This window comes from Paroedura picta, chromosome 6 (genome assembly GCF_049243985.1).
Source record: "Paroedura picta isolate Pp20150507F chromosome 6, Ppicta_v3.0, whole genome shotgun sequence".
Taxonomy (NCBI): domain Eukaryota; kingdom Metazoa; phylum Chordata; class Lepidosauria; order Squamata; family Gekkonidae; genus Paroedura; species Paroedura picta.
This window is the reverse complement of record NC_135374.1, coordinates 97,545,079-97,557,895: the sequence shown is the minus strand read 5'-3', so window position 1 is coordinate 97,557,895 and position 12,817 is coordinate 97,545,079. Positions and strand designations below refer to the sequence as shown.

Below are 12,817 nucleotides of genomic sequence, written 5' to 3'. Positions count from 1 at the left end.
AGACTGTTCAACATCAAAACATCATGACTAATGGTACTGGGCAGTATGAATTGCTGCTTCTAGGAGCATGGTCAGAGGGAGCTTTGTGGATTTGCAGAATTGAGTTGGGGGAGAGAAAAGATTGTGATGTAGGCATTTGCAAATATTACCAAACTACAGTACTTACCTAGGGTAAATTAGCTATCATTTTAGTGCAACACCTTGCTAGCTCCACTGGCATACATCAAAATGCCTAACTTTGGTAGCAAGGCTGGGACTGCAACTGTTATGAGGTGTGGTAAGATGAAATGGTTCCCCTTTTTATCACTATCACTAAACATAATAGAGCTCAAATTGTGTGCAGAAAACGCACTCCCTATCTGATTGGCCTTCCCTGGGGGTGTGCCACCAGTATGGAGACAACACTGTCCCAAAGATTGCCAATCAGTTCAAATTGCATGCAGATAGGGAGAAAGCACTAGTCCAATGGGGACAATCAGTTCAAATTGTTTGCAGGCATGGAGAGAGCACTTGCCCTAATGAAGGCCAATCAGTTCAAATTACATGCAGATGGGGAGAGAGTACTGTTACAAGAAGGGCCAATCAGTTTTAAAGTGCATGCAGACAACTCACTCCCTGCCTGATTGGCCCTCTCTGGGGGTGTGCCACCAATAGGGAGAGAGCACTCTCTCAATTTGGCCAATCATGGGGCTTATCTGTCCTCCTGTTCCTGCTACTTGCTGGGTGGAAGATGCGCCAACCTCTCTGAAAGGCCCTGCTGCTGGTAAGTTGGTCTATCCTCAGCCTCTTCCCCAGACAAGGTAGGAAAACCAGCTCTTTCCTTTGTCTCAGGTTTCAGCCCTCTGCTAGAAAGAAGCACAGATGAGCTGACACAGGAAGGCCAGAAAGTCAGTATTTCAAAAATAGAATGCCAAGGGACAGACAGAATGCAATGAATGTCTTAACTCAGTCCAGGGAGTCAACAGTTTGTTCAGGTAGTCCAAGGGCATCAGCAGAAAGAGCAGGTCCACAATCCAGGCCTCCCAACCTCAAGTTAATATAGGCTGCCAGGAGCCTTTCAGTCCTCACTCTGTCATGACTCACAGATTTCTACAGTCAGCAGCTGTCTTGCTGACATGGTGTGGTGCCTTTTAGACTGGAGCTCTCTTCCAGCTCATAGCTGGCATTGCTGAATTGGCGGAAGCAGGACTCTGCTTAACTTTCAAGATATGATGAGATCAAACTAGCCCAGGTCATCCAGGTTAGGATTGTAACCTCCTTCTCATAAAATGATGCCATCAGTCAACAGATGAGGTCTGTTGCTTTTAGAGGAAATGCTTTAAATTGACTATAAGGAAGGAACATTAGCCCTTTAAAAAGTTTTTGCTTGTCTAGGAAAATAGTTGCAATCAACAGCAGGCTCATAAATGTCAATGATAATTGTATGCTTGACCATGGCTGTTTTTCCCCCTCTCTTACCTTTTAAGGCCAGTAATTTGTTGAGCCGAGTGATAGAAAAGTATATAATTAACTTTTCTTTTTTTAAAAGTTAGTGTTTCTCTCTTTATATATATTCGTCCATTCCTATGCCGTTACCCCCCCCGTACTCCCCCCCCCATCTTCCTGTGGCCAGATCGTTATTTTAGGCTGGATGAATCACTAGCTGCTATCTGTTTTCAAACAATCTGTCAACATCCACGTTCACTGACTATTAAACAAAATTGTGTTATTCTCAAGGGCTCTCAGATGAGAGTGCGCTGTGTCATTCCTCTGGCCCTTGCATTTCTGTTCTGGCATTACAATCCATCATATTGCTTTCATATCTATTAATTCTTTTATCATTCCCTTTGCTATGCATCTTTGGTCTATCCTTTTGAGAGGTCTCTCCACACAAAATAATGCAATTGCTTTGCCCCCATCCCCCTTTCATGGCATAATTATTTTCGGTTTGGTCAGACAAAACCAATGACTTAGAAGGCTTGATTGACTTTATAAATCATTCCCTTGGGAACGGTCAATGCTGAACAATAACCACATGTTACATAAGTGCTTAAAAATGACATTTGGAGCCCCACAATAACAGTGACATTGCTATGCTGTACCTAGTGAGGATGACTGTTTACCAAGCCACATCGATCTTCTGCCTGTCTTGTGTAGAGGTGCCAGATCCCCTAATAGAGGTGAGCCCCCCCCCCCCGGCAAGCCCTACCCTCCTGCTGCCGATCAGTTGGCCAGCGGGGGAAATTACACCGAATAAAGAAAAGTAGACAACACTCAGTAACTGTCTATATCGCTGCCCATGTGACCTGGAAATGACATAGTCACATCTGAGAAGTTGAGGCAAAAACTCTATAGTAGAAGCCAAATTGACCATTGAGCTTTTGCCCAAATACCAGAGTGTCATCCTAATGTCCTGGACACGTTATGCCACTGTACATCAAATGGGCCTCCCTGCTGCTCCCGCTAAGTCTTCCTGATTCCCCACTGTTGACAACCCTAGTCTTGTATTAGTTATTCTCCAGCAAGCCATTATGTGCTTCACAGCAATTACAAAGGAAGATCCACAAGATGTGTTTTGGGATGGAATTTCTTACTCTCCTCATGCTCAATATTGCTTTCATACGGGCTCTCCTTCACTTCCATTCTTTGCCCCTTGTCTTCATGCTCATCCACTCCTCTCCTCGCACTGAGGAGTCAAAATAACCAGAGAACCGTGGCGGGGGAGGGGAACATTATGTGCTCCATCATCCCAACAGGGCAAATAGCACTTTATCCCACAGTCCCTGGGATTTGCTGGTGAAAAATGGCATGGGGGGGGGGAGCTGGAGCCAACTCCCCAACTCCATTGCCTGATTGGAATCAGGCCCATCTGCACTTTTTTGCACAGGAGTTATCACTGGGAATGCCAGCTGCAGTAAGTCTGCTGTGACGGACTTGTGTGAAAAATTAGTAACAGTTTGGCCCTGTGTGTTGCAATTCTCCTTCCACCACTCACAGACAGCTTCACTTCCTCTATGTGTCATCCTGCATCACAACTGTTTTTACCATTGTTACCTTTCTATCCAGTTATCTCTGATCAGAGTTAACATCCATCTAAGACCAGGTATTGGTCCAATATTAATGGAATATGAGCTATTTGAGATGGAAGAGGGCTCCTTAAGCTCCTAAAGCCACATTGACTTAGACCAGGTTAAGGATATTTAGAAGACCGAAGATGGAGGAGAAGATGGATAAAATAAAAGCCTGCCAGCTAAAAGCCAACCAGTTGCCCATCATTCTGTTATAATATAATGTCAAGGTGGTAACTGAGGATTGCCACTAATAATAATAATTACGCGTTGTCAAGTTGCAACTGACTTATGGAGACCAAAGAGATGAGCAAAGTAATTATCCATTGCCTTTCTATGCATAACTTCCTTGATGCTCTCTCATCTAAGTGCTAACCATGGCAGAATCTGCTTAGCTTCCAAGCTCCTCCTCCAAATGTCTTATCTTTTAACATCTGAGATGCCACTACATTTACACGTACCCTGAGGCTGGAGTCAGGTCAGTTGGATAGAACTTATGGGTTGTTGGGTTGGGTTTGTAATTGTTTTTGTGATTTTAATGTGATTTTATGATTATGTTGTACACAGCCATGAGCCAGCTAGCCAAGGAGTGATGGTTGATAAGCCCAATAATAAAATAATAATAATAATAATTCTGGCTGCTATATCACCACTAAAATACTGTGTCAATTGAAGTCAATACAATACAATACAATAGACCTTTTCCAGAATCATGGAGGAAACTGGTCTGCCTTTGCCAAAGGTGTATTGCTTCTTACCTCCAATATGGTGGTGGGCTGGTGTGATGCCTTTTTCGTTGATACTATGATCTATGCTCTTGTTGCAGACCATCACTGTCTCTGATTTTGACTCTGCAAAGGCACAGGCTAGAATGGTAGCCTGAAAGGCTGTCGCCTGTTTTCTTCTTCCCACAAGGTTTCCAAATTAAATGCTGAAAACATTATTGAAATGTCAATATAAAGATGATGTGAAAGTGAGGCTGACATTTTCAAAGGCGGAGAAAGATCAAAGTAACCCTGCTTACCTGCTGTTGAGTCAAAACCTATTTGGGCCGAGTGCATTAGAAGCAATTATCGAAGAACATTTTAAACGTGAGAAGATATGCCTTACAGCAGGACAAGATGGGTTAAAAAAAAGTCTTCCAAAACTCTAGTTAAACAAGCAAACGGAACTTTCCTTCTCCTCCCCTTTCTGCCTCTAAACGAAAGTTATATTAAAAATGTGATGATGAAATTTGCTTCTTGGAGCTAATTCCTTTTCATGTCTTAAAACGCTTGCCCCATTTTGCACCTCGATACAAATGAATGTTCTTGGCAAATTCATGCAATCAACATCAAAATGGAGCACAATGAAAAGAACAGAATGGCACAGGATCATGTTTTCTCCCCCTTCTCTTTTGCTAAAATTAAATCATAATTTCAGTCTAGCCATAACAGGATTATGGTGTTTGGTATATCTCTTGCTTGAGAAATCGTTGACACTAAAGGGGCAGCAGAGTCCTTGAAAAAGTTAGGAGAAAAAAGGTCTTTGTAACATTTCATGTCATTTTTTTAAAATGATTTCCATATCAACTGTGCACATTCTGAAACAGCTGACACCAAGAGCTACTCAGATTTTTGTGGTTTAGCCAGACACTATTCTTTTCCTTCTGCCCTCCTGATCAACTGCCTCTTCTCCTATTGGATCACCACTGAAAGGTGTTCTAAGTTTAATTTCTGTTAGGATGAAGCCTTCAGGGTCTTTAAATTTGGACCTTCTGGCCAATGGCTTCTCAGCGCAATCCAAGGAGGGAGACACTCAGGCATTCCCTACATGAAGAGATGATTGTGTGGTTAATAAGGTTTGCTATTTGAGAAGGAAGGAATGTTTCTCTCTCTCTCTCTCGCTCTCTCTCTGTATTGAGAAAAGTGCTACATAACCCCCCCCCCCATCCCAAGCAGCTTTCTTCCAGGGGAACTGATTTCTGCAGTCTGAAGAGGAGCTTAATTCTGGGGGTTCTCGTGGTCCCACCTGGAGGCTGGCATCCCTGAACAGTAGCAGGGATGCTTGTCTACAGATGAGACCTGGAGATTCCACTTCTGGGGTTTCTTGAAGCCTGAAGAATATTTCAGGGGTTTCTCAATGGTAAAAAAGTTGAGAAAAGCTGACATAGAGGCAGTAATTCCGAAACCCTCTGAAAATTCTTTGCCAACCAATGTTTTCATGTTTGATTGTAACGTACAATTGTTTTTTTATTTTTATTTACTCTGATATTGAACTGAGCTGAAGAACATACAGACTGAAAGTTTTCAGTTCTTCAAGCAACTTTTGCTATCAATTAAATATTTTCATTGAAGGAAGAAACTGTGACAAGTTTATAAATTATTTGATTCTGTTTATTGTTATTAGCAATTTGTGCCACACAGCATTTCCCTTTGTTTCCCATCTGGAGCCTGGTATTTATGCAACTCCATGGGATCCAAAGCTAGGGCATTTCTCCAGGGCAATGTTGCTTGGAAATAACCTGCAATTCCAGCAAATCCCCAGGTCCCAACCTCTCCCTTCCTGCAACCTCTCTGCCACAGAGTTCCTCCCTTCCAAGCAAGCCCTTTATCTCCAGAAGCCTAGAGATGAGTTGTTGTAGAGTTCCCCCTCCAAAATAGCCATTTCCCTTAGGTCAGGGGTCCCCATCCACGGTCCGCGGCCCGATACCAGGCTGCAAAGGCCATCGTACCGGGCCGCCAGTGGCCGAGCCTGCCTCCCTCCCTGCAGCAAGAGGGGAGGAAAGAGGCAGGCCCAGCAGCCAGCGCAAACGCGCATGTGCAGAGCTGCCGCGCATGTGCATTTGCACCCCTGCTGGCAAAATCATGCATGCGCAGCAATTGTGCGCATTTGCATTAGCTGCGAATGCGCATTTGCGCCCCCTGCTGGCAAAATCGTGCATGCGCGGCAACTCTGCGCATTTGCATTAGCGCCACCTAGTGGCAAAAACTTGCATGTGCAGCAATTGCGCATATGCGTTTATGCCCAGCTGCGGCAGCTGAGCTGCTGGCTCTCTCCCACCCCCGGAGGCGGTCCACGACCACAAGAAGGTTGGGGACCGCTACCCTAGGGAGTTGATCTCTATAGTCTGCAGCTGACCTCCAATTCCAGGAGATTTCCAGGCCATACCTAGAAGTTGGTGACCCCCCCCCCCCCAGTCAGGAGTGTTCCTTGAGTTTGGAGGCGGGGCCTCAAGAGTCCAGGAGTGGGCAGGAGCTTTTGCAATGTAGCCAGCCCCCAGGAACGCCATAGTGCAGGTGTGCATCCTAGTACCTGTTGTTTCCCTGGGCACAACAGGCTTTGCCTCTAGTAAAGATTGTAATGCAGTGATGAGCTCCATGGGAGAATGTAAATACCCGTATTTGCCAGCGTATAAGACGACTGGGCGTATAAGACGACCCCCCCAACATTTCCACTCAAAATACAGTATTATGGGCCACTATGGGCAGCTATGTCTATCCCAACTGAAGTGCACCCGGCGTATAGGACGACCCCCTCCACTTGGAGGAATGTTTTTCAGGGAGGAAAAGTAGTCTTATACGCCAGCAAATACTGTAATTCTTTTCCTCTCCCCACATATGCATATGCCCTTACAACACAGTCTCTCCACAACAGTCTGTGTTGATGCTGAAAGAACTTTGGAAAGGAATCCAGGTTTGCACTTTATAAATGATTTTAGTATCAGTTTGAGAATGACTTTTTCACTATTGTTCAACCAGTAATTAACCTTTTTTTTTTTGCCTAAAATGCTAATTTCCACCCTAATAACAGTGTAAGGACTGCTTATATTCCTCCAAGATGAGAACAGATTGTAATATGATATTATTTCGTTAGTGTAATCTAAAAATCGCTTTGGGGGAACAGAGGAGGAAACAAGCGCTCTGCCATTTTCAGCTCAGAAGAAAACCGCTGTGATTACACTTTCATTTTTAGATCTATCACCAGTGAAAGTACAATGAAATGTCCACCCCCAATCAAACCATTAGAAGTGACAAAATGAATGCCATCAAGAGAGCTGCAAGAGGCCATACACAACTGATTCCTACATTTGGGGTGGGGTTACTAAACACTTGTTCAGTTTCCTTCTTTTCTATGGATCTCCCCTTTGTTTAGAGCTGAACAGGGTCTCTGGTGAGGTATCTGTTGCTGGGCTGTTGCATTTCTACTGCTTATAAAAAATTAAGAGATTAGTGTTGCAGTTCTGAACACATTTGCTAGGGAATAAACCCACATGAACTCAATGCGATTTACTTCTGAGCAAACATGCACAGCAAGAGTCATGAGTGTATACTGCAATCCCATGCACAGTCCAAGGCCATTGAACCCAGGAACTTAGACTGGAGCAACTCTGCACAGGATCACACTGCAAATCATTTTGCTGGAATCTGATCCTACCTCTGCTAAAACCAAATGAATCATTTAAGTATCTCTACCACATCAGACTCCACAAGACGACCTTTGGCGATTCCATTGTCAGTTTGCAAGCAGGAAAACACCCAATCTTTTAAACAGCAGTTTAATGAGATGTTATTTACTGCATGATTTAGTTTCAGTGGACAGAAGGGTGTAAATGCTGCGTAGGAATTGTTAGTGTCTCTAAAGCAGTGGTTCGCAATCTGGGGGTTGGGACCCCTTTGGGGGTCGAACGACCCTTTCACAGGGGTCACAGCAGGTCAAGCAGCTTGGGGGGGGGCACAATCCACACAACAGCCTTATGGGGCAGATCGAGATAGAGCATCTGTCTGTCTGGAGCAGCAGAAAAGAGCAAGATCGGCATGGTGGGACAAGAAGCAGAATTGAACTGAGAAACCCTGGGAAAAAAACCAATTTATATACAATCGTGAACAATGGAACTTCATGCCGTTGGTCAGAACACTTGCATAATTTTAGGGCTGGGAGTTACTGCAACATGAGGAACTGTATTAAAGGGTCATGTCATTAGAAAAGTTGAGAACCACTGCTCTAAAGGGATGGATTTCTCCAGCCATGCTGGCAACCCTCATTCAGTCATCTGTAAAAGAAGTAATGGAGATTACATGCAGCACGGCCTGCAGTGAGGTGCTTGCTCGAGGAAGATGCAGGGAAAAATCAGCTGAGTCTCCATGTTTATGTGTGATAATCTGTTTCGGGAGCAGATTTATGTTCCATAATTGTTACATGACAGACAGGGTATCTGCGATTGCACTGGGGCTTTCCATTTGAGGGTGTTTTCTTTGAACGGAGGCAGGAGGAAAGATCGAAGGGATCGTCACCAAATGAACAGGAAGTTAGATATGTGATCTAAGAGACATCTTAAGATGTATAGAACAAGGATGCCATCAGCTACTGGTAATTTTGCAACAAGGTCAGGGCCCATTCCGCACACTTTCAATATGCTTTGGCAAATGGATTTTCCTGTACAGAACAGGAAAATCAACTTTTAACGTGCATTGAAAGTGCATTATCTATTGTGTGCAGAAAAGTTACATCCTCCCTCCTGAATAATCTTTTGTATTCCTCAGAATTTTTCAGGCTGGATGCTCAGCTCCAAAAACGTGAGGAGGAAGGGGGAAAAAAGCTATTTCAGATCATGGTGTAGGTACCTCCAAATCTGTAGTTTCAAACAGGAGGTGTTGCTAACTACATTCCATTGGACACTGCTGGGTATAAACTATATTTCTTGCTACACCAAGGACTCAACTCTCTTTGAAAATATAAAACCCAGCAGTAATTTCGATCCATCTCTGGTACTAATCAGAATTCACCAGTCCCTTGTAATCCAGAGAACAGATGGAAAGAAAAAAAAACACATTAGGATATTTTGTATTAACCAAGCTGGTGATTAATGAGAGGTGATTCACTAGGTAGAAAGAGAATAAAAGATATGAACAAAAGGAGAATAGGAGAATTTGGAAGAATGCTCATTTCTTTGTAATTGCTGCTTTTGGATTTTTGTCTGTGGATCCATGTGTAGTTTTTGTTTATCTGAATAGCTTCCCAAAACCAACCCAAACTCTTTGATGTTGTTCCTCTACATGAATACAGCTATTTGGTGGAAGAGATACTGCTTCCAATGTCTGAAGCTTTATATAACCAACCTCCAACTCTCGGGGATTCTACTATAATAGACATGCTTTTCAGAAGTATTAGTTTGTGGAACTTCTGGGCTTTCTCCTTACGGTGGAGATCTTTGTTATTCAAAGTTGTGATTTGAGTTTGCTGCCTGACTACTGTGAATGGGGCGGACCTCCAGGGACACCAGATGGGAGTCAGGGCATTGACAAAGGGACAGTTGTCTGTAATAGCTGTAGATGTTTCTCTAGGGAGAGCTGACTGAGAAGAGGTGTCCTCCAGATGACTTTGTGTTCTTGGGTAAGACCATGATGATGATGATCATGTTACCCGTTCAGTTCTGTCCGACCCTCGGCGATTCTACAGGAAAGTCTTCGCCATACGCCCCTGTCTCTGACTGCTTCTTTTAGTTGGTTCATAGATTAGGTCTATTGTGAAATAGGTAGGTTCATAGGAAGAACGTTGGGCTACTGGGCAAACGAACAGCTCTTTATTACTCAGCAGTGAATACACGTTGTAGCAGGAGACACGAAGACTGAAATCCCCAACTTATACACATGCTACAGACACAGGAATCTTCCAAAGCTGTGCCCAATTGGCTCAGTTGCACTTGATTGACTTAAAGCGGGCGACCTCTCATTGCATTGGCTGGTTTCACTTCTGGTTGGATCCTGCCTCGAACCTCAAACTCAGTCCTCTGATGATCCACATGCACAACAATCTTTCCCTCCACTGAAAGAGGGATGGGCAGTGTACTTGTGTTTGTGGGTATAAAGAAACAAAAAATGTTGGGAAGGAACACCTAGGTGGCTAAAATTAAGCCTCTTTGGGATGTGGCTTCTCTGATGTGGGGTAGCGGCTCAACACCCTGTCCAGGTGTCTTCACCTAGTCTCTATTCATATCTGTATGAATAAAACAATTAAGCCTCCAATGGTTTCTTATCAATGTTCAGGAATAGTGATGACCCAAACATACGTGCTTCCTTCAGATGCAGACAGGTATAATTCAGAAATCTGCCGCTTTAGGAATGAAAGCTCTACCTGCCCTCTCTTGTCTGTCTCCCCTACATTCTCTAATACCCTAGCAGTCTGTGGGCCTTGCTGTCTCTCAACCTACAAACATATACATACTTTTTCAGACCTGAGGTCTTCTCAGATACCTCGTATTGAGAATGAATTCAGGATTGCACATTAATATTTCCACTGTATGGTCCTTCTTCCAGCTGTTTAGACACATACACACCGTCACTGGGTGGAATGTTAACTTCTGCCACAAATGAGGTTGTGGCTTTATCTTGCAAAGTGCATTATGTCATTGAGAGGGCAGATGAGCTCCTGGCTTTCTTGGAGGAAACTTCGGTACTTGACCCATACCAATTCCAGGAGATTTCTGCCTTGGCCATGGGGCAGAGACGGTGCTGGTCACTCTGACAGATGATCTTCGATGCCAGCTTGATAGAGGTGGTACGGCCATCCTTGAAATGTATGTCAGCCACATTTGATGTGGTCGACCACAAGCTCTTGGTCCACCATTACACTGGGGTGGGGATATGGGGGACTGCCCTTCAGTAGCTGCTCTCATTCCAGCAGAACTGAACACAGAGGGTTGCAGTGGGGGAGGAGCTGTCTCACCCCTTTTGACTCCCGGTGTTCCTCAGGGGGCGATGCTCTCCCCTACACTTTATTTCTTTGTGCACCCTCTGGCTCAGCTGCTGTGTGGAATTTTGGCCTGGGTTGTCATCAATATGCAGATGACACCCAGCTCTGTGTCCTTATGGACGGCTGCCCAGACTCCCCCCCCCCCAAAACCATTTGCTAGATGTTTGGAAGCCATAGCTGGGCAGCTTGAACAGAGTCGTCTGAAATTCAACCCCTCCAATAGGTCCTATGGTTTGGGAGGAATGGGGCAGGCACGTTTACTGAACCTGGCTGGGATGAAACTTAATGTTGCACACCTTGCCAGGAATTTAGGGGTGATTCTTGACCGCCTCCCTTTCTATGGAGGCACAGATCATGAATGTAGCCTGCTGGGCTTTTTACCAGCTACACCAGGTGAGTCTATTAGCACCCTACCTGTCCCCAGAGCACCTGGCCATGGTGATTCTTGCAACTGTCGCCTCCAGAATTGACTTCCGTAACTCGCTCTACACTGGCCTACCCTTGTCCCTGACTCGGAAATTGCAGCTGGTACAAATGCAGCTGCTAGAATCCTCACAGAAACAGCTTCGAGGGCTCATATCCAGCCTGTGCTGAGGCAGCTACACTGGTTGCCAGTTGCAGCCCAGATCAGGTTCAAGGTTTGATTTTTAAGCTTTTATGCAGTCTGGGACCTACATATCTGCCTGCTGCCTTATACCCCCAGCAGAGTGTTACGCTGTGTGGATACCAACTAACTGGTCATACCCAGGCCCCAGGAGGTTCGCCTGGCATCGAGCAGGGCCAGGGCTTTTTGTGTCCTGGCCCTGACCTGGTGGAATGAGCTCCTGGAAGAGCTGAGGGCCTTGCAAGAACTTTCTTTGTTCCACAGGGCCTGTAAGATGGAGCTCTTCTGCCAGATATTTGGTTGCGATCAGGGCGTGGGAGATCAGATGGGCCCCTCTAGACTAGACCATTTGCAGTGGAGTCGGGACTCATAAGTTCTTCCTTTGAGGCACAGGAATGGGATATTGTTGGTTCAGAGGGAGGGGGATAATTCTGCCGCCAGGATATTTGTTTTAATGGGGGATCAGGGTTTTTATGTATTTCTGTGGGGTATTGTTTTATGTAACCTGCCACGAGACGGGTTGACTGATAATGGCAGGTAATAAATCTAACTAACTAATAATAATAATAACTAATAAAGGAAGATTATACCAGGCAGTGTTGTGACTAGAACAACAATCAGTGGTCATCCCTAGATTACTGAGCCTGAACATTCAGTCACCTGCAATTTAAAATCCATTCTGATTTATAATGATAAATCACATAACCTTTAAGTATATTGGATTCAGTTAGGTTTTTGCTGTTTCAAGTTGACTTGAGATATCTGACTCCCCCTTTTGAGGTTGCCAAGAGACTACTATGCCTGAGAAACTCAGGATTTAGGGTTCGTTATCAGGGTCTTGATGAGGCTTATTGAAATCTTAGGTTTGGGGGTTCATTGTCAGACTAGATGCTTAGGGCCATCATCTATCTCACAGCCTAGGGTTGCTTATCTTCAGGTGAAGCCTGTTCTCCTGAAATTACTGCTCATTTCAAGACTGCAGAGACTAGTTGCCTTTGAGAAAATGTCAACTATGTAAGGTGGAATTTATGGTATTATATCCTGCTGTGGTCCCTTCCCTTCTTCGACTCCATCTTTTCCAGAGAGTACCTCCAAATTTCCAGGAATTGCACAACTCAGACTTAGCACCCTACCATACCCTTGATGGTGTCTTTCAAAATGCCTATGCATTCTTACTAGTGGAAACGTATGCAGGCTTGAAGGCAGTAATCTAGCATTAACAGTTGTGAATAGAGTAGTGATCAGTGGTCATCCTTCCTAGTCTGTTCTTGAGGTTCCTTTGCAATAGAACAGCTACTTTGGCAAATCTGAGTTCAGAAATACCTAGAGATTTGAGGGTGCAGCCATGGAGATCGGGGGTAAGGGAGGGGAGAGACCTCGATAGGGTATAATGTTATACAGTCCACATTCCAAAACTTCCATTTTTCTCCTGAGA

General features: G+C 44.5%; 1 protein-coding gene across 3 annotated transcripts in view; it reads left to right on the top strand.

Annotated features, from left to right (window-relative positions):
- The window catches only part of ITGBL1 (integrin subunit beta like 1), a 255,626-nt gene that overhangs the window by 54,774 nt on the left and 188,035 nt on the right, over window positions 1-12,817 (top strand). The window contains exon 1 of one of the 3 annotated variants that reach the window (XM_077343788.1): window positions 747-763. The exons of the other annotated variants lie outside the window; for them this stretch is intronic. The gene's annotated coding sequence lies outside the window, so the exon portion shown is untranslated. Of the gene's footprint in view, window positions 1-746; window positions 764-12,817 lie in introns of those variants that run through there. 3 annotated transcript variants of the gene reach the window in all.